The following is a 19,443-nucleotide window of genomic DNA, read 5'->3' as shown; positions in this document are numbered from 1 at the left end:
CACAGAGGTACATCTCTAGACAAACTCATTACCTTTTGCTCAACAAGTGCATGGAAAATTTGAACAAGATAAAATGTATGTATTATACTAATGTGAATTAGTGTTATTTAAAAATCAAACTCTATATTAGTAATTTGAGACTATTTGTACTTTCTAAATTCATCCTGCTCATACAAGTTGATAACATTATGTAATTTTACATGTAAAATCATTATGTCATTGTTGCTGCTTAAATTATTCTCACTTCAGAGAGTGGAAATATTGCATTATTAGTATTTATTGTACCGACTATAACTGAATATGGACTGAGAACATCACTGATTAATTGACAAATTGTTAACTCAAATTTACATAAAATTTATCTTTCCTTCAGACCTATTTTTTCTTATTCAGCACAAGCTCTTTTTATGCTTTCACAGAATGCATACACTTTTAACAAGCATCCACATAAAAACAAAATATCATTATCAAACAGCTGTCTATGATTTACATTTCTGACTCAGTATTTTAGAAAATTCTTTCTGGTAATATCATATGTGTCACAAAAGAATATAGTGCTGCAATGATAATTATGTGCTACAAACGTGCTTTTGCATGGGAATTCTGAACTAGTAAGCGAGGCCCATATCCCCTCTGCTACTCATATAACATCTACAGTTCCTGTTTTGTCTGACTAAATCTATTTATTGTTTTACTACTTCTTAAAGATTTTATGGTGGAAGGGAAATCTTAGTTTTAAGTTCTGAATATCTCTTACTGAAATGGAAATAAGAGGCATTCTTTTGCAATGACTACCATCTTTTATTTCTCAAAACATCATGATGTTTAAAATCTGATTTTCAAGACACCATAAATCAAGGAATTACTGAAAAACTAAATGAAAAGGCAATTTTACTCATTAAAAATGTAAATCCAAAATATATTTCCCCCTGTATTACACCTCTCTCTTTCTCCTTATCTCTCTCCCTCTTTCTTTCTCTCTGTCTTTTTTTGTCTCTTTATCTCTCCATGTCTCTTTCTCCAACTCTTTATCTAGGTATAGCATCTTAGTGAACAGATTTGACAAAGGATTTTCCCCTACACTCTGAGTAAGTTTATGTTACAATGACTCTAGGTTCATTGAAATATAGAGTTAAACGACATAAAGTAACTATAATAAAGTAACTATTTTACATAAAATAACATAAAATACTGATTATTTATGCAGAGTTTGTATATGAAGAATTTAATATCCCTTCTGGTAGTGATAATACCATTTTCTCTCTACATACTATTATTTGATTTGGTGATAAAGCCAAGGTTCTGAGATAATCCACAGAAGAATATCATTCATTTGTGTCAGAATAATATGTGCTTGTGAAAAATTTGGCATAATATTTGGAGTTTCCCAGACTGTATCTGTATGAATTTCTCAAAAGTGAAAAATACCAGCAACATGTAATTGTGTGCTCCAGTATATTCTCAAATGACTTTCTTTTATAATGAAGAACAACTTTAAGCCAGTTACTGAACGAACATTCTCAGATACTCTTCCTGGTATTCTGTCTTTAAGAACTTCTTCCTTCTTGGAATCTCATAGATTTTAAAAGTTTAGCTGCTATTCTCCACTACTGAGTGGGATGATCTAAGTAAAGTCCTTGTTTCCTGACATTGAAACACCCTCATTCAAAAAATAAGAGTCTACAAAACGTGTACTTATGTGGTTTGCTGAAAAAAAAAATCAAAGGATATCCTTCTTCAATAGCAGCACAAAGAAAACTATAAAAAGTAAGAGGATACCCATAATGGATAATGGGAAAGGATAACTGACTGTTTCCCTTTGAATTCTTAACTTACTAATTCTATAAGAAGAAAGAGAAGCCACATTTTGAGAAGTCAAATCTTGGAGTCTTTATTAAAAGGCTGGCGACTGCATGATGGATTCCTGTCTCAAAGACCAGCAGCCAGCAAATATACCTAACACTGTTAGGAAATTGAGCCATGAAGGTCGGATAGGAAAGAAAGAACAAAAACATTACAAACAAACCAATTCAGGTCCAATGGAAAGCTGAAGTGAGATGCCATGGTGACTGAAGAACAGCCAGGAGACAGGAGACTGGACATGAACATGGAGACATGTGGCATCGCATAATGGTGCCTGAGCTGGTCCAGGCCTAAATAGGGTCAGATCAGGGAAAGGGTCACAGAAAACTCCCAGTCCAGGCACTAGACTGACAGGTAACCTTTCAGCCAAGTCCCCAGCTCTGCCTCCAGGGATTCAGTTACTCTCATCACCTGGGGGGCAGGAGCTTCACCTTCCTCCACCAGTAAGACAAAATGCCAGACCTTATATGGTCTGTAGGTATAAGCTTGTACCTTATACTCAGGTACAAGCTCAGGTACCAGCAGAACTTTCCATCTAGGGAAGGTAGGACTCAAACTTTCATATAGGGAAATCTTAAATGCTAAGAGGACAATGATTCAAGCTGTTTAGAGAGGTAATCAGGGCAGGTTCAGAGAATTCTTAATGCAAAGTTTTCCTAAGGCTATGACATCTGCATTTCTCTGAATCAGAGCCCTAGTAGCTCACCCTGAGCTAGTCCTGAGCATTAAATGAATGGCATCTCTCATCTCTAGGCTTTTCAGTACTGGGTAGTACCCAATGACAGGCACCAAAATGTCTGTAAGAAGTCACTTAAGCTCAGCTTCCTTATTTCACTAGGTTGTTTATTATAGTATTTCATATCTCTTATTTCCAGAGATTTGTCACTTTCAGAGAAGGAAAAATCAAAGCTGATATGTGGAATTTGTATTATTCAGGGATCTCCAGAGAAAACACTTTTATTTTCTATATGTGAGATATAGAATTATCAGTTGCAGGGCAGGAATTTTGGTCAAAAGTGAATTCGATGAAAGTCACCTTGTAGATGATGCAGGAGGTTCGCAGATCATCAGGGAAGATAGTTATCAGTAGAGAAACCAACCCAGTGGAGTCCAAAGTTCAGAGAGGAGGATTAGGAAACTTGCTTTTGATACAGTCTTCTGAAACTTGACCTTGACAAAAATGCTGCTCCAGCCAATGATGTGGGCTCTAATAAGTTTCACCAGGTAAATAACTACAGTAAATAACTACTGCTACTGCTGCTCAGCCATCAGCCTTACTGCTGTAAGGCTACCCAAAGGCTGAGAAGGTCCAAGCAGATGGGAGAAGGAATGAAGTAGAGTCTCCAAATAGTGTGACTGAACTTAAAACTCAGTCAGAGACTTTATTATCAATCCATGCTTTCCCTCACATTATCCATGAAATCTATTAAATAAACATTTTTGAACTGTTAGGTGACATGAATCCTTCACAACTTGGCATGTGGACAAGAAGGACAAAGAGGACAGAATGAAGACAGAAATACTGGCTGTAGGACATCACAACGTGGCATGTGGACAAGAGGAGGACAGAATGAAGACAGAAATACTGGTTGTAGGACATTTAGGTTGAGGTCACAGCACACAAGCTGAAGGGTGGTCAAGGGAATGGAAATGAGGAAGGTTTTCTTTTGAAAATGGAGGACTTACAAAAGGAGATTAGAGTTTAAAAGGGTGCTGTAACAAAGTAGTGTACTAATGAAATACGGAGGTCAGGTCTGGCTGGCACCATATTAGCCACATGGTGAATGGTAGGGTTAGATATCTTGACTTCATACTGGGGGAAGGTGATATCCCACCTCCCAGGTGATGGGCTTGCTGGAATCACTGGAGGCAGGTGTGGGCATTTAGCTGATGGGTTGCTGGACTGGTCAGGCCAGTGCCTGGAGCCAGGAATTTCCTGTGACTCAGCCCCCTGCCCTGACCTTATTTAGGCCCACGGGAGTATAGGTGTCATTACGCCATGCCACCTGTCTCCATTTTTTCCATTCTGGATCCTGTCTCCAGTCACCTTGATATTGTTTTTGTTCTTTCTTTCCTCCCTGGACTGTTTCTTAGTTGTGATAAGTGTATTTATGGGCTGCAGGCCTTTGTTATAGCTGGCTGCTTACAGACTGTTAATTGTGTAATAACGAGTCCAAGATTTGATCCTTCAAAATATGGCTTCTCTGATAATTTAACTTTCTCTAATAATTTACTTTACAACATTAAAGGCTATGACACTACTCTAGATCATCTTAATACCAATCCATGGAAGCATCCAACATGTTTCTCTTCCTCCTTCTCTTTCTCTCTTTCTATATTTCCCTCTCCATTCCTTCCCTTCCTTCATTCTTTCCTTTTCTTCTTTACTTTCTTCCTTTATTGTTACCAGTAACAATTTTATATGTAATTCTAAAAATATGTTTTTATTATCTTGAAGTAGTTGTACAAAGGAGTTAACTCTTAATAAAGTGGTTTATGAATACAACGCATCTGGATAAATGTCATCCCTTTCAACATTATTCCCCATCCCTCTCAACACCCCTATTCCTCAATTTTCTTAATTTTGCGGGTTATGTACTTAATTTTTATAACTACATTTCCACCTGTCCTTTCTTCATTTGTCTATGGTGTCCTCTTGAGTACCCTTTTTGAAATATATATTTTTTATTGTAAAGATACTGTACAGAGGGGTGACAGTCATATGAGCAAGGTAATGAGTCCATTTCCTATTGAGCATTGTTACCCCCTCCTTTGCTTTTCTCCTACTATCCTTTCCCTCCCCACCTCCCCAACTCCTCCCCCCTCTCCCCTTACAAAGTTGACAAGTTCTTTTTCAACATAGTGTCTTGTACATCTCATTGTTACAATGGATCAACCTGTATCTTTATTTCAGCATTTTGTTATTTCTCTTCCCCTCCCCAAATGAGGAAAATGTATATATAAGATCTAGGACACCGGAAACAAATACAGTGAAAACAGGTGGTATTACATGGGGAAGAACATACAAAGAAACAACAACAACAAAAATCACATAGTACATTATAAGTACATTAACAAGAACTGTAAGCAAGATAAAATCTCTTGTGTTCATTTCGCTTAGCATCACCTTATATGGTCATATGTACATAGCTTTTGACCTCTTCTGCTTGTCCTAGACATAAACTAGTTATTGCAGATAAGGGAAACAGTGAAACCTATGTTTCTTTGGGTCTGGCTTACTTCACTTAATATATATTTTTCCAAGTCTTTCCATTTCCTAGCAAATTGTGCAGTGTCATTCTTTCTGATGGAGGCATAGAATTCGTGTGTGTGTGTGCATATATATATATATATATATATATATATCATATTTTCTTGATCTATTCATCTACTGAGGGACATCTGGGTTCCATAGCTTAATTATGGTAAACATAGTTGTGGTAGTACTTTTAGTATGGCCTTGTTTGTGATTGAGTAAATGCCCAAAAGTGGGATTGCTGGGACATAGCAAGCTCTATGTGGAGTCTTTTGGGGAACCATTCTGCTTTCCAGAGTAGTTGAACAAGTTTATATTCCCACCAACCATGCAGTAGGGTTCCCTTTTGGCCACATCCCCTCCAGCATCAGTTACTATTAGAATTCTTGATTATAGCCATTCTAACTGGGGTGAGGTGGAATCTCAATGTTGTTTTTATTTGCATTTCTTTTATGGCTAGAGAAGTTGAGCATTTCTTCATGTGTCTATTGATCATTCTTATTTCCTCTTCAGAGAAGTCTCTCTTTAAGTCTTTAAGCCCACTTATTAATAGGGTGGTTGTTTGAGGATTTGTTTTGGGGGGATTTAATTTTTTGAGTTCTAAGTTTATTTTAGATATGAGACCATTGTCCATTGTATGACTAGTGAAGGTCTTGTCCCAATCCGTGGGCTTTCTATTGATCTTGCTTGCTATGTCCTTTGCCATGCAGAAGCTCTGCAGTTTTTTTTTTTTTGCAATCCCATTTGTTCAAACTTTCTTTGATTTTTTTGTGTTTCTGAATATTTATTAAGGAAATTTCAGCCTGTGCCAAGAAGCCCTAGAATTTCTCCTATTCCTTCCTGTAATGTCTTCGGGGTGTCGGCTTTGACTTCGAGGTCTTTGATCCATTTGGAGTTGATTCTGGTGCAAGGTGATATATAAGGATTTCGCTTTAATTTTCTACAGGTGTTTAAGCAATTTTGGCCATGCCATTTACTGAAGAGGCTGTCTTTCTTCCATTCTATGTTTTTTAGCTCCCTTATCAAAGATTAGGTGGCTATACGTCTGTGGGTTCATTTCTGGGTCTTCAGTTCTATTCCATTGATCCTCAGGTCTGTTCTTGTGCCAGTACCAAGCTGTTTTGATTACTATGGCTTTGTAGTAGAGCTTGAAATTTGATATTGATATTCCTCCAGCATTGATATTCCTCCAGATTGTTTTTGCTATTTGGGGTCTGCTATTCCTCCAGATTGTTTTTGCTATTTGTGGTCTTTTATTTTTCCATATGAATTTTTGGATTACTTCTATTTCATTGAATAATGAGGTTGGGATGTTTATAGGTATTGCATTGAATTTGTAGGTAGCCTTTGGCAGTATTGTCATTTTCATGATATTAATTTTGCCAATCTAAGAGCATGGGAGTTTTTTCCACTTCGTTAATTCTGCTTTAAGTTCCTTTTTCAGGTTTTCAAAGTTTTCATGATAGCTGTGCTTCACTTCTTTATTTAACTGTTAGGTATTTTATTTTATTTATTTATTTTTTTTTTTGTCGGTCGTGGGGCTTGAACTCTGGGCCTGGGCGCTGTCCCTCAGCTCTTCAGCTCAAGGCGTCTACCACTTGAGCTACAGCGCCACTTCCGGTTTTCTGGTGGTTTATTGGAGATAGGAGTCTCAGGGTCTCTCCTGCCTGGGCTGGCTTTGAACCATGATCCTCAGATCTCAGCCTCCTGAGTAGCTAGGATTACAGGCATGAGCCACCAGCGCCCGGCTGGTATTTTATATTTTGTGTGGCTATTAATGGAGTTGCTTTCCTGATTTTAGCCACATTGAGAACCCTTTTTTGAGTATCTTTTTCCTTGTGTTTATTTTATTGAAGTGTGAGTTAGCATCTCTACCTGTAATCTACCATATTTCAGTTAATACATTGGTTATACTTGTATACCACCCCAAAGTGTTTACTTATATATTTATAAATTAATCTAACTTTCACATATGAAAGAAAACATTCATCCTTTGCCTCTCAGAACCTGATTTAATTTACTTAATATGATTTTCTTCTTGCACTCTTTCCATTTCTTTGTAAATGATACAATATCATTTTTTTTCTGATGGATGAGACCAGTATCAGAGTTTTAACTCAGAGTCTTTCATATGCATGCAGGTTAGCTTTTTTGCTCATGGCTGGTGCTTTACTAATTGAATCATTGCTTTAGTCTGGTAATTTCCCAGTTAATTGGAGATATTGCTTCATAGGATGACATTATAGCTTGGTTCTCCAGATCTCAACCCCTGAGTGGCTAGGATTATAGGAGTGAGCCACTGGTGCTGGCATAGCCATCAATTTCTATTTCATTTCAATCTCATTATCTCTTCATTTTCTCAGATATGTCATAGTGTGCTTGTGGCCAGGTTTGCCTTTTATTTCATTCTTCATGTTTCATTAACTGTGAACAAAAAGCAACTAAAAATTACAACTTTAGGGTCAAGGATAAAAGGCTAAACATATGGAAGTTGGAATTTGTTCCCAACAGCCAATTCCCTTTATCAAATGGAAGCAAAAACAACTGTGTTCTTCCAATGGAAGCTAATGGTCATAGGTGTGAAGAAACTACCCTTAGTAGATTTCCCTGAAACTTCACAGACTTGAGAGTGTGATAAATGAGCAATTCAGGATAGATAAACCCTTTGAGTTCAAGTGGAAGTTAAAGGGAAAACCCATGTTCTGAAATTTTAGCATTGTGTTTATAGCTGCCCACAAGAAAAAAATGCCCCCACCCCCAAGCCAGACTGTACTATAACAATTTTACACATTTAACAGATTGGTTCAAGGAACGGTGCATGTGGTGTAAATTACAGGTATTCATGAACACAGTGCTAGTTGGATCTAGGTTGCTATTTAGTACTATTTAGTCCTGTCTATTTAATGAGACCCAAAGAAGTCTGTCATTACCAGGGTACATCTCTATTCAATACCTATTTAGGCCTGTGCAGTTTGTATGTAGAGACATAAAGTATCTTAAGTGCATTTAGTTTACTATGTTCTGTTATTGTTTCCTTTATCATGGAAATTGTATTTAAGTATTTGACAGGAGTCTTACTACTTCTCTTGCATTTATTTTAAATGCTGAATAACAAACATGTTAGGAACACACAAATGTGTGTGTGCACACACACACAGACACAGGCACACACAGACACACACTTGGTGTATGAAAAGCAAACATAGTGGTTTTAATGTTCTTAGACCTTAAAAGGCTGAGCATTTAAGGTGAGTTAAGGTGTTAACACTCTATGTATGACATCAGCAGCAGTACTTGCCTGTACTGCAATTTCTTACTTTCTAAACATAAAACAATTCTATTAATTCTCAGTCTCTGTCATAGATGTACAACTCAAGTTATTTTCTACTTAATAAATAATGCTTAGTCCTAAGCAAGTGCCTTCTACCCCAGGACACCTGACTCCACTTCTGTAACTTTGAACTCAGAGAACAACTAGACGCCTGTGAAAAAAGTTATTTCCATGGGAAACCATGGAACCTATGTTTCTTTGGGCCTGGCTTACTTCACTTAAGATAATTTTTTCCAGGTCTTTGCATTTCCTAACAAATGGGGCTATGTCATTCTTTCTGGTGGAGGCATATGATTCATACACCATGTTCTCTTGATCCATTCATCTACTGAGGGGCATCTGGGTTGGTTCCATATCTTATTTGCAATTACTAGTATATGTCTGAGACAAGCAGAAATGGTCAGATAAGTTGATGTTAGGCGAAATAAACCTCAAGATAAGGATTCAAATGTTTTTTTTCTTTCTTGTGATTGTTTCTAACATATTTATAAGATGATTTCTTTGTTGCTTTGTATGTCCCTCCCCCACGGTTTTCACTGTATTTGATGTTGGTGTAATTTGTGGAGGGGAAGGGAAAAAACAAATAGTTTAAATAGGGATACAGGTGGACCCATTGCAACAATGAGATGTACAAATCATTATGTCAAAAAACGAACTTTACAACTTTGGCCGGGGTGGGGAGGGGATGGGGGGAGATGGAAAGGGATGGTAAGAGGAAACAAAGGAGGAGGCTACAATGCTTGATAAGAAATGTACTCATTACCTTGCCTATGTAATTGTAACCCCTCTGTATGTATTTTCACAATAAAAAAGTGAAAAAAGATTATTTCCTTTTCTTTCTGTCACTAACTACTTTCAAATAAATCTCTCTTGTCTCTTTTAATTTGAGGATATTGGGGAAGATAGCCACACAAAATTTACAAAATGACTTTGTTTAGAGTTTGCTATAGAAAGAACAGGCAAATTTAATCATTATAGATTTTACATTTAACAATGCACATTAATACACAAACATTTCAATAATGCATAAGTTTAAAGTGACATAAATGTGCATATAGGTATTAGTGTTATTTTAATAACTCCTGGTCTTTTGCCTACTTAACATTAATCTATATGCCTACTATAAGATTCAGTCACTTTGAAAAAACAAATATTCTTCCTCTACTTAGAACAGTGACCAAATATTGTCTTGAAATGAGACCCCCATCTCCAAAGTAACATGCAGAACTTGGGGCAAGAGGCAGAGCTTAAAAGGATAAGTATCTGCTCAGCAAGCAGGAGGCCTTGAGTACAAACACTAGTACCACTAAAAAAAATCATTTATACACTATAGTATTATTATATATTAGAACTTGAAAGTCACTTAGAGGATCAGCCTAAATGCTCTGAACATGTACACATACACACATGCACACAGAACATGTACACATATACACAAACACAGAGTACATATGTGAAGTGATAGATATGTTACTTAGCTTATAGTGTACTAGTGTTTGAACTCAAGGCCTCCTGCTTGCTGAGCAGATACTTATCCTTTTAAGCTCTGCCTCTTGCCCCAAGTTCTGCATGTTACTTTGGAGATGGGGGTCTCATTTCAAGACAATATTTGGTCACTGTTCCAAGTAGAGGAAGAATATTTGTTTTTCAAAGTGACTGAATTTTAAAAACTTGTAAATGAAAAGATACCTACAGACATATGTCACATTTAGATGACAGGACTGTTGTGGATTTGAGGTTACATTAATGATTTTCTTTTAGGCTAGGTATCATTTTGAAAGCTGAATCACAGCTTTATCTATCTCATTGCACTGGCTTAAGGAACAGTTGAGAATGGCTTCATGAAAGCACTCACAGAGCACCAACCAGGGTAAATACTGAGCAAACTGTAGCTTGTCTTATCAGCTACTACTCATGTCTGTTCCCATTTCATTTTAAAATCCCAGATAAGAGTTCAGTGTTGTGTTAAAACTGAGGATGGTGGGCTGGGAAGGTGGCTCAGTGGTAGAGTGCTTGCTTTACATGTATGAAGCCTTGGGTTCAATTCCTCAGTACTACATAAGCAGAAAAAGCTGGAAGTGGCACTGTGGCTCAAGTGGTAGACCACTAGCCTTGAGCTGAGGGGGTGAGGAACAGCACCCAGGCCCAAAGTTCAGGCCCCATGACAGAGAAAAAAAAACTGACCATGGAAGGACTCAGAATTTCTTTCCTTGGAAGCACTATGAACTTCTTGTCACACACTTCTAAAAGTACTGTAGTAAACTAAAGTACATTGCTGGTATATAAATCTGACCACAGAGAAATTCATAGACAAGGCCAAATTAATAGAGGGTGTAGTTAAAAAAAAATTAGGTACCATGAAAAGACACTTACTTTACAACTGGAGCAAAAGTCAAGTCCAGAAAAACTGTAGTAGTGGTTGCCAATAACATTTTAGAGGAGTCTTACTGCATTTGAATGCAGAGATGGCTCATGCATTTGTTTCTATCCATGAAATGTAAACTCCTTGAATATAGTAAGCTTGTGTTAGATTTTTACCTTAAGCTTTAACACAAAGAGGTGTAGCAAGGCATGCTTGCTGAATAAGTAGACAATTAGCTATGAAGAAAATGAAGAATCACATAGTACATTATAAGTACATTAAGAAGAACAACAACAAAGATAAAACCTCTTGTGTCCCTATCTTGGGGTTCATTTTGCTTAGCACCAGGTTATATGGTCATATGTACATAGTTTTTGATCTCTTCTGCTTGTCCTAGACATATACTAGTTATTGCAGATAAGGGAAACCATGAGACCTATGTTTCTTTGAGTCTGGCTTACTTCACTTAGTATAATTTTTTCCAAGTCTTTCTGATGGAGACATAGAATCGTTATATATAGAAGAAAATGTGATATATATATATATATATATATATAACATATAATATATATACATACATATAAATTATATATATGTATATATCATGGTACAATCCCTGTTGGCACTGTATTTGATTCTAGTGCCCTGCATCTGGTATATACATTTTTCTAATTTGGGGAGGGGAAAATGTTGAAATAAGGATACAGGATGACCCATTGTAACAATGAGATGTACAAAACAATGTGTTGAAAATGAACTTTACAACTTTGCAGGGAGGGGATGGGAGAGGGGAGGGAGAAGTTGGGGAGGTGGGGAGGAAAGGGATGGTAGAGGAAATATAAAGGAGGGTGTAACAATACTTAATAAGAAATAGACTCATTACAAGCGGAAAAGGTCAGATAATGTGATGTCAGGAAAATGAACCATTAGATGTGTACTTTAATGTTTTTTTCTTTCATGCATGTGTTTCTAACACATTTATAAGATTATCTCTTTGTTGCTTTGTATGTCCCTCCCCCACAGTATAACCCCTGCTTTCACTATATTTGATATCAGTATAACTTGTGGAGGAGATGGGGAAAAACCAGTTGTTTAAGGATACAGGTGGACCTGTTGCAACAATGAGAAGGGGGGAGGGGAAAGATTGGGAATGGGGGGGGAGGCTGGGAAGGGATGTGAAGGGTAAACAAAGGAGGAGGCTGCAATGCTTGGTAAGAAATGTACGCATTATCCTGCCCATGTAATTGTAACTCCTCTGTACAGCATGTTCACAAATAAAATAAAATAAAATAAAAGAAATGGACTCATTACATTGCTCATGTAACTGTAACCCTTCTGTACAATATCTTTACAATAAAAAATATATATTTAAAAAAAGAAAATGAAGAAACAAGAGTGCTCACAAGAAGACTCTAAGCTGGGGACACTGGCTTGCACTATAATTCCAGCTATTCAAAAGGCTGAAATCTGAGGATTAAGGTTCAAAGGCAGCCAAGACAGAAAATCTGTGAGATGTTTATTCCTAAGTAACTAGCAAAAAACTGGAAGTGAAAGTATGGCTCAAATGGTAGATTAGCAGCCTGTGAGAAAAAGCCAAGGGAAAGTGTGAGGTCCTGAGTTCAAGCCCCAGTACTCTTCCCACACACAGAGAGAAGGTACTATAATGAAATTAAAATTATTTCCTCTTTCCCTCCTTTCTTCTCTGCTCACCTTCCTTCCTTCCTTTCTTCCTTCCTTCCTTCCTTCCTTCCTTCCTTCCTTCCTTCCTTCCTTCCTTCGTTCTTTTGTCATACTGGGACTTGAACTCAGGGCCTTGCACTTACTTATTTACTTATTTGACTCAAGAGCTCTACCACTTGAACCAAAACTTTGAGAGTTATTTTGGAAATGGAGTTTAAAACTTTTCTGCTTGGTCTGGCTTGGTACTGCCCTTCTCTGGATCTCAGGCTCCCTAGTAGCTATGATTATAATCATGGGCCACTAGCTCCCAGCAGAAAGTATTTTCTTCAATTCTAATTTTCTCACTTGAGTATCAGAATATCTCTTAGCTTTTTGTTATTGTAAAACTATAATGAAGAAGATCAAGAAAAACATATTTTTGTTAATAGTTTCAGAGGTTTCTGTACATAGTCATTTGGTCCCTTTGCTTTTGAGTCAGTGGTAAGCCAGTACATTTTGAAGGGAGTGTGCAATACAGAAAATTGCCCAGCTCACAGTAACCAGAAGACAAAGAAAGAAAGAAGAAGGGTACAGGGTCCCAAGGTCTCCTACAAGGACAAAGCCTGGTGAATTAACTGCTTCCTCCATGAATCACCTCCTGAATTTTCTAGCAACTCCTAATAGCTCCACAGGCTGAGAAGAAAGCCTTTAACAAGTGGGTCTTTAACAACAAGCTCCACATTGTAGTACTAGCTAACTTTCTTGAACCAACAACAAAAAAATTGGGGTGAGGCATGTTAGTAGTACACTTGCTTGTGTTATTTTCCAAATGTTTCTGATACTTATGGCAATTACAGTCTTTGGAAATATTTGCCTATAATAGTTATGCCCAGTTAAATATATTACTCAAGCTCTTAAGCCTTCAGTGGACATTTATGTGCATATGAAAATTGTAAATTAGCATTGAAGGTGTAAGTTCATTCTTTATGATCCACGGTATACATCCCATTTTTCTAAGATATCTTAAAGAAAAGCTGGCCTGCAACAAAATGTATAAAATAGAACAAAATCTATAGTAAATAGACTGACAGTAAGATAGAATGAAACGAATAATTTCTTGCTTAGATTGAACTAAATTTATTACTATTTTCTTTATGCTTTTAAGTCCATACCAAGAATTTTAAAGCTCCAGCTGGGATGTGAGATCAAGAGCCAGAAAACATTTTAGTCCAAAATTTCACAGAAAACATGTGCATTTTATAATCTGAAAACTTATAGACATATATTGTATAGTAACATTATTCCGCACTTTTCTTTTAAGTTGTAAAAAGTATTTCAAGAATGGTATAAATGAAGAAGAGCCAGCATTATGTTTTAAACTATAACAGCTTTTATTCTTTTTAATAAATTTATAATCATAAATTTATAATCATAATATGTTATTTTGGTATTTTGAGAGTGTGAAATGACCTTAATTTAGTCTTAAAGGAGATCTGATAACATTTCAGAAATAGCGAATACATACGTATTTCATTTGTAAGCAAAGACACAAAAACTTATTTGTACTATTATTACTGAAGCATTTCTGATAGACTTGGAAATAGGTGATGTTGGGGTTATTAAGTTTTCACTATCAGTTTATTTTGACGTTTCATGAAAGGTAGGGTGTATGTACATGTGTGTATGTGTGTGTATGTGTGAGAGAGAGACAGAGAACATGCACATGAATACAACAGATGTGAGGGGGAGAAAACAATAGATTTCAGGAGGAGATGATTTAAAATCAGTTTAATTTGGAAACTCTTTGAATCAGTCTTCACTCCCAAGTGAGTGTAGTCTCATCTTCAATGGGCTCTGAGTACCTTAACACTTACTTGCTGGCTATGCCAAGAATTCAAGCCCTGAGCAGTCTTAACCCAGACCATTTTTCAGTCTTGTTTCATGCTTCCTGAAAGTGCAGTGGACTCATGCTCAGTGTTTGTTATTTTCAATGCAAGGTCAGAAGGTCACCAGATACCTGGCCCCCACATCACCTGGAGACTTGAGGATCTTGAGCAACAACAAAAACAAAAAACTTCTCAAGTTATTTGCTTTGTTGCTTGCTTGTCTCTAATATGGTAGTTCTATATCTTCTGGCAATAATCATGCAACACTGACAAGCTTACTTATTAGCAAAGTAAGTTACAAAGGCAAATCCCAGGTCCAATGGCATCTCAGAATTCTAAAGAACAAACTATGGCTATTAGGAGGGAGGAATACTAATGAGAAAGGTATGGGAAATATTTCCTGTTAATATCTTGCATGCCAGTTTAAAATGCAACTGAAATAGAACCAAAAATTCTTTGAATCCATTGTTTTCTTCATTTTATAAATTGTAATGGAACAAAAATTATTTACAGCCCACATTCAATATTAAGGATACACAAAAACAATCTTTTTATATATGAAAATTTTGTTAAACTTTAGGTTCAGTTCAGAGCAAATACTTTAGAACTACTTAGCATTTGAGAAGAGAGATCCCACTTGGGAAATCTTTGAAATGAATTGAGTAATTTGAAGATATTTAATGTAGCATGATGAAAATGATATTCAGTGACTTGGCAGTATTGATTTGACATTTGAACTGTCTTCCTTATTGAATATGTTCAGAACAATGAAACACTCATAATAAAATTTTATTGATACAGTTTTTCTTTTATGAATTATTTTAGAGGCAGTAAGCTCAAGTTGAAAGCTTTTGGTTGCAGGGATAAGGTTATAGAACCTGAAACATGTCAAGAACTGCAATTTAAAATATGTTAATATTTGTATATACAACACTGATTCCTGGCTAGGTGCCAGTGGCTTATGATTGTAATCCTAGGAGACTGAGATTTGAGGATCCAGGTTCGAAGCCAGCCTGGGCAGAAAAGTCAGTGAGACTCTTATTTTCAATGAACCACTAAAAGAGAAATGTGGATCAAGTGGTTGAGCACTAGCTCTGAATGGAATAGACTAAGGGACTGCACCCAGGCTCTTGAGTTTAAGCCCCACTAACCCCCCCTCCAAACACACACATCAATTTAATAAAACATATTTTTAAAGTATTTAATTTTTAAAGGTACAGGCAGGAAGAGACTTTCCTTAAGTGGTGGAGTACCAGTCTGAGTGAAAAATGCTAAGGGTGATATTGATCAAGATGCAATGTACTTAGAAATTGATTCTTAGAATGCTAACCTCTTTTTACAACCACTTAAATATAAGAAAAATACAATTAAAGAAGGAAAAGCTAAGGGACAGAACTCTGGCCCTGAGTTCAAACTATCTTACTAACACACACACTCACTCACACACACACACACACACACACACACACACACACACACACACACACACACAATGTGTTAGTCCTTCAGAGCCTCTTAAATTAACTGTAAAATAATATGTTCTTCTTTGGATAAAAGAGAAAGCCATAACACTGCTTAATGTCTGGTCACATGGTCTTTTAGTTTAGAGCAGAGATAATTTTATATTGATGGCTGACCCCAAGATTCTGCTAGCACAAATGCATGCTATTTCCTGAATAGAGAAGAAAATAGGATTTGTTAACAAAGAAACCATAGTTCCCACATTTGAAAGTAATTCTTTAATAAGAAGAATGAGAACAATCTTTTGGTCTTTTTCTTTTTCCCTTTGCATTTCTTCCTAATCTTCAATTACTATGGCTCAGAAGTCTGATTTTATAGTGGCAAGGTGTATTCTTGAACACAATGCTAATAATGATGACCTTTGCCTATTTTACTAATTCTTCTCTCTTCTCTCTTTTACTGTGTGATTTAACAACTTCTCAGTGCATGTTGCTTATTATTAAATTCACATATATTTTCAATTTTTATGTGGCTTCTGGGTATTACATTTTTAATTAGCCATGCATTCATAGGAATAGATTTAGGATTTGCTCTGTGGTGTGTGTGTGTGTTGCCAGGTAAAGAGACGGAGAGCAAGAAGAGAAATAACTGTGCTAATGACTAGCATCTTCGGACTGTAACAATTTATTAGGCTACAAGCAGTGGATCTTTGGACTGAGTGATTTATTTGGCAATTTCTTGACCCTTTGTTCCTTTTGCCGGTCCTCATTGTTTATATTGCAACAACAGTGTATTCATTCTCAGTAGTGTGAGGAAAATCTCTCATTATCTATACCTTTAATAAACCGGATAATTTAAAAAATGATTTTAAAACAAATTAAAATTTATATTTAAAAATATCAATTTTTTCAGTAAAGAAAAATAAAGAGAACAATAATGGCCTGGGGATGTAGATCAGTCATAGAGCACTCGGCTACTATATGCAAGTTTGGGGGTTGATCTCAAGCATCCCAAAATAAAACAAATTATCAACCATCCAAACACACATACTGACTAAAAACAAGTATCAGTGTACTTGAGTCTGGGTTTTTCAGCTTCTTCTGAGGATGCTGCTTACATATAAGGAGAGCAATGCATGAAATGGAATCTGTGTACTCCATTTTATCTGGTAAAGTAGACACTCTTAATGAGAGGTCATACCCAGTACCAAATATTGTACTCCTGAGCAATTTTTATCAATAAAATTGATTTCTTTCCACTGTTCACATAAGAATTTGAAGACTCAAACATTGAACGACAAAAGCCTGGATGTTGAAATTACCCTTTATCTACACTGGCCCATCAGATGGTCCTGTGGCAGGCCAGAGTGCTTCCCTGGAATGAGTTCCATGACAGAATGCCCAGTTTGGGAGACTTTTCAAAGTCATCGGCTCTCTGTGTCACACCTTCTCTGTGTGTAGTACATCTTCCTCCTTAGAAAGCAGCTGTAGAAGGAGTCATATGTTTCTTCTCATTTTCTCCAAATGTCTGTGATGGTTTACAGTCACATCACAAATGACTCTCTGTTATTCTGCACTTCTGGCTGTCAATGGAAGAAAAGTGACAGCTCTGTAATTCTTTCAAAAGTAAACATTGTCAGATAATGGGCTGCAACAGTAGGAGTTTTCATCTTATTTAAAGACTTGATTGTGCAGTTTAGGGATCTTCTTCCTTTTATTGTTTCAATATAAGGAAAACATGATTTCCCCTGTTTCTTTTTCAGGATTATGTAGTTCAGGCTATTATTATGTAGCAATGGTGGCTGCCAGAAGACATTTGGAGACATTATCTCTGTACTTCATTTCTCCTCTACAGACTGCTCCTCCTCTTACAACCAATCATCACCATGGAACAATCAATCAAATCAATGTTACATCTGCTAAAATGTATCTGTCTTTGCACATAGAAGCCTTGAAAGAAGAAGTAGAGCAAATATTTTTGCCTTTTCTTATCAAAGTGTTGCCCAAAGTAAAGATATTTCTTATTTTTCATGAACTTAAACATTAATAGTCTTTTTTTCAATAATTAATAAAACTTAAAAGTAAAACTAAAATATAAAGCAGTGAATGAATAATTCAGACCATCAAGTGATAGGAAGATTTAGCAGTCAGAATCTATGTTAGGAAAATAACTCTTTCATCTACCGTTCCGATCTACCGTGTCTACCATGGGGACCACATTCCTTTCACACATTCAAGATAGATCTAATGTAGGCTTGTTATCATATAGTGATGAAATATCTCACACAAGCTTATTCAATGCTCTGCCCCACAGATGATGGAACTATTTTGGGAAGTTCTGGTGGAAGTTATGAATGGCATATCACTGGAGGAAGTAGATAACCGGGGCCGGAGATATTTGGTCCTAGGCCTCTTCTTGTCTCCAGTCTGCTTCCTGGCCACTAAGAATGAAGAACAGCCTCCAGCAAATAGTCTCAAACTGCCATGATGTTCTGACAAGGACATTTATGATTCAGAATAAGTCCTTACTCTTTTAAATCTTTATATTTGTTATTTTGGTCACAGTAATGACAAAAACCTAACTAAGATGGGGGTTAAGGAGTGTTGATAATACATCTCTTCAGCAGAATATGCAAAAGCCTTTCTAATTTGTTTCTAATAAGTAGGTAGACCTGACAGTTCACACTTGCCTATCATTATATGAAAAGAAAGGTTAGCTGGTATAATTATCATAGAAGTGTTAGAAGTAAAAATACTTTTCCCCAAAAGTAAAATTTAGTGAAGTTTTCTTTTTTTAATAAGATTTTTATTGTGAGAATACTGTACAAAAGAGGGGTTACAGTTACATGAGCAAGGTAATGAGTACATTTCTTATCAAGCATTGTCTCCTCCTTTGTTTTTCCCCTCCCATCTCCACGACTATCCCCCACCCCTAAATTGTAAGTTCATTTTTTTTCTACATTGCATCTTATACATCTTATTGTTGCAATTGGTCAACAATGTATCCCTGTTTAAACAATTTGTTTTTTTCCTTCTGGTCCCCAAATTATACAGTGAAAACTGTGAAATACAGTGAAATATAGGAGTTATACCATGGGGGAGGGACATACAAAGCAACAAATAAATCACATGTTACCTTATAAATACGTTAGAAGCAATAGAAAGAAAGAAAAAGCCACTTGTGTCCTTATTTTGGGGTTTACTTCGCTTAACATCATCTTAGGTCCCATGGTTTCCCTTATTTGCAATAACTAGTATGTGTCTGAGACAAACTGAAGTTTTCTTTAAAGTTAGGAACTCTCATTTAGGGTCCTTGACTTCAATCACAGAGTAAGAATTTCTGAACAAGTCAAGATGGTAAAAAAAACTTGGCAGAGCTTGAATAAGTAAACAAGCAGGCAAGCAGACAAACAGACAAAAAGCAGACAAACACACAGAAGGTCAGTGGCACACTCTGAGTATGGGTGCTTTCATAGGGAGATACATACACACACAGACAAACAGACACACAGACATAGACACAGACTGACAGACAGACACACAGACACACACACACACACACACACACACACACACACACACACACACACACACACAGCTCCTTGGGCTATTGTGTTATTGGTAGG

General features: G+C 36.5%; 1 pseudogene; it reads left to right on the top strand.

Moving 5' to 3' along the window:
- Window positions 1-18,305, top strand: part of LOC105995905 — a 38,899-nt pseudogene extending 20,594 nt beyond the window's left edge.
- Window positions 18,306-19,443: the final 1,138 nt, after the last annotated feature.

This window comes from Dipodomys ordii, unplaced genomic scaffold (assembly GCF_000151885.1).
Source record: "Dipodomys ordii isolate 6190 unplaced genomic scaffold, Dord_2.0 Scaffold123, whole genome shotgun sequence".
In the NCBI taxonomy this organism is placed as follows: domain Eukaryota; kingdom Metazoa; phylum Chordata; class Mammalia; order Rodentia; family Heteromyidae; genus Dipodomys; species Dipodomys ordii.
The sequence above is the reverse complement of the archived record's forward strand: the minus strand, read 5'-3'. Positions and strand labels throughout refer to the sequence as shown.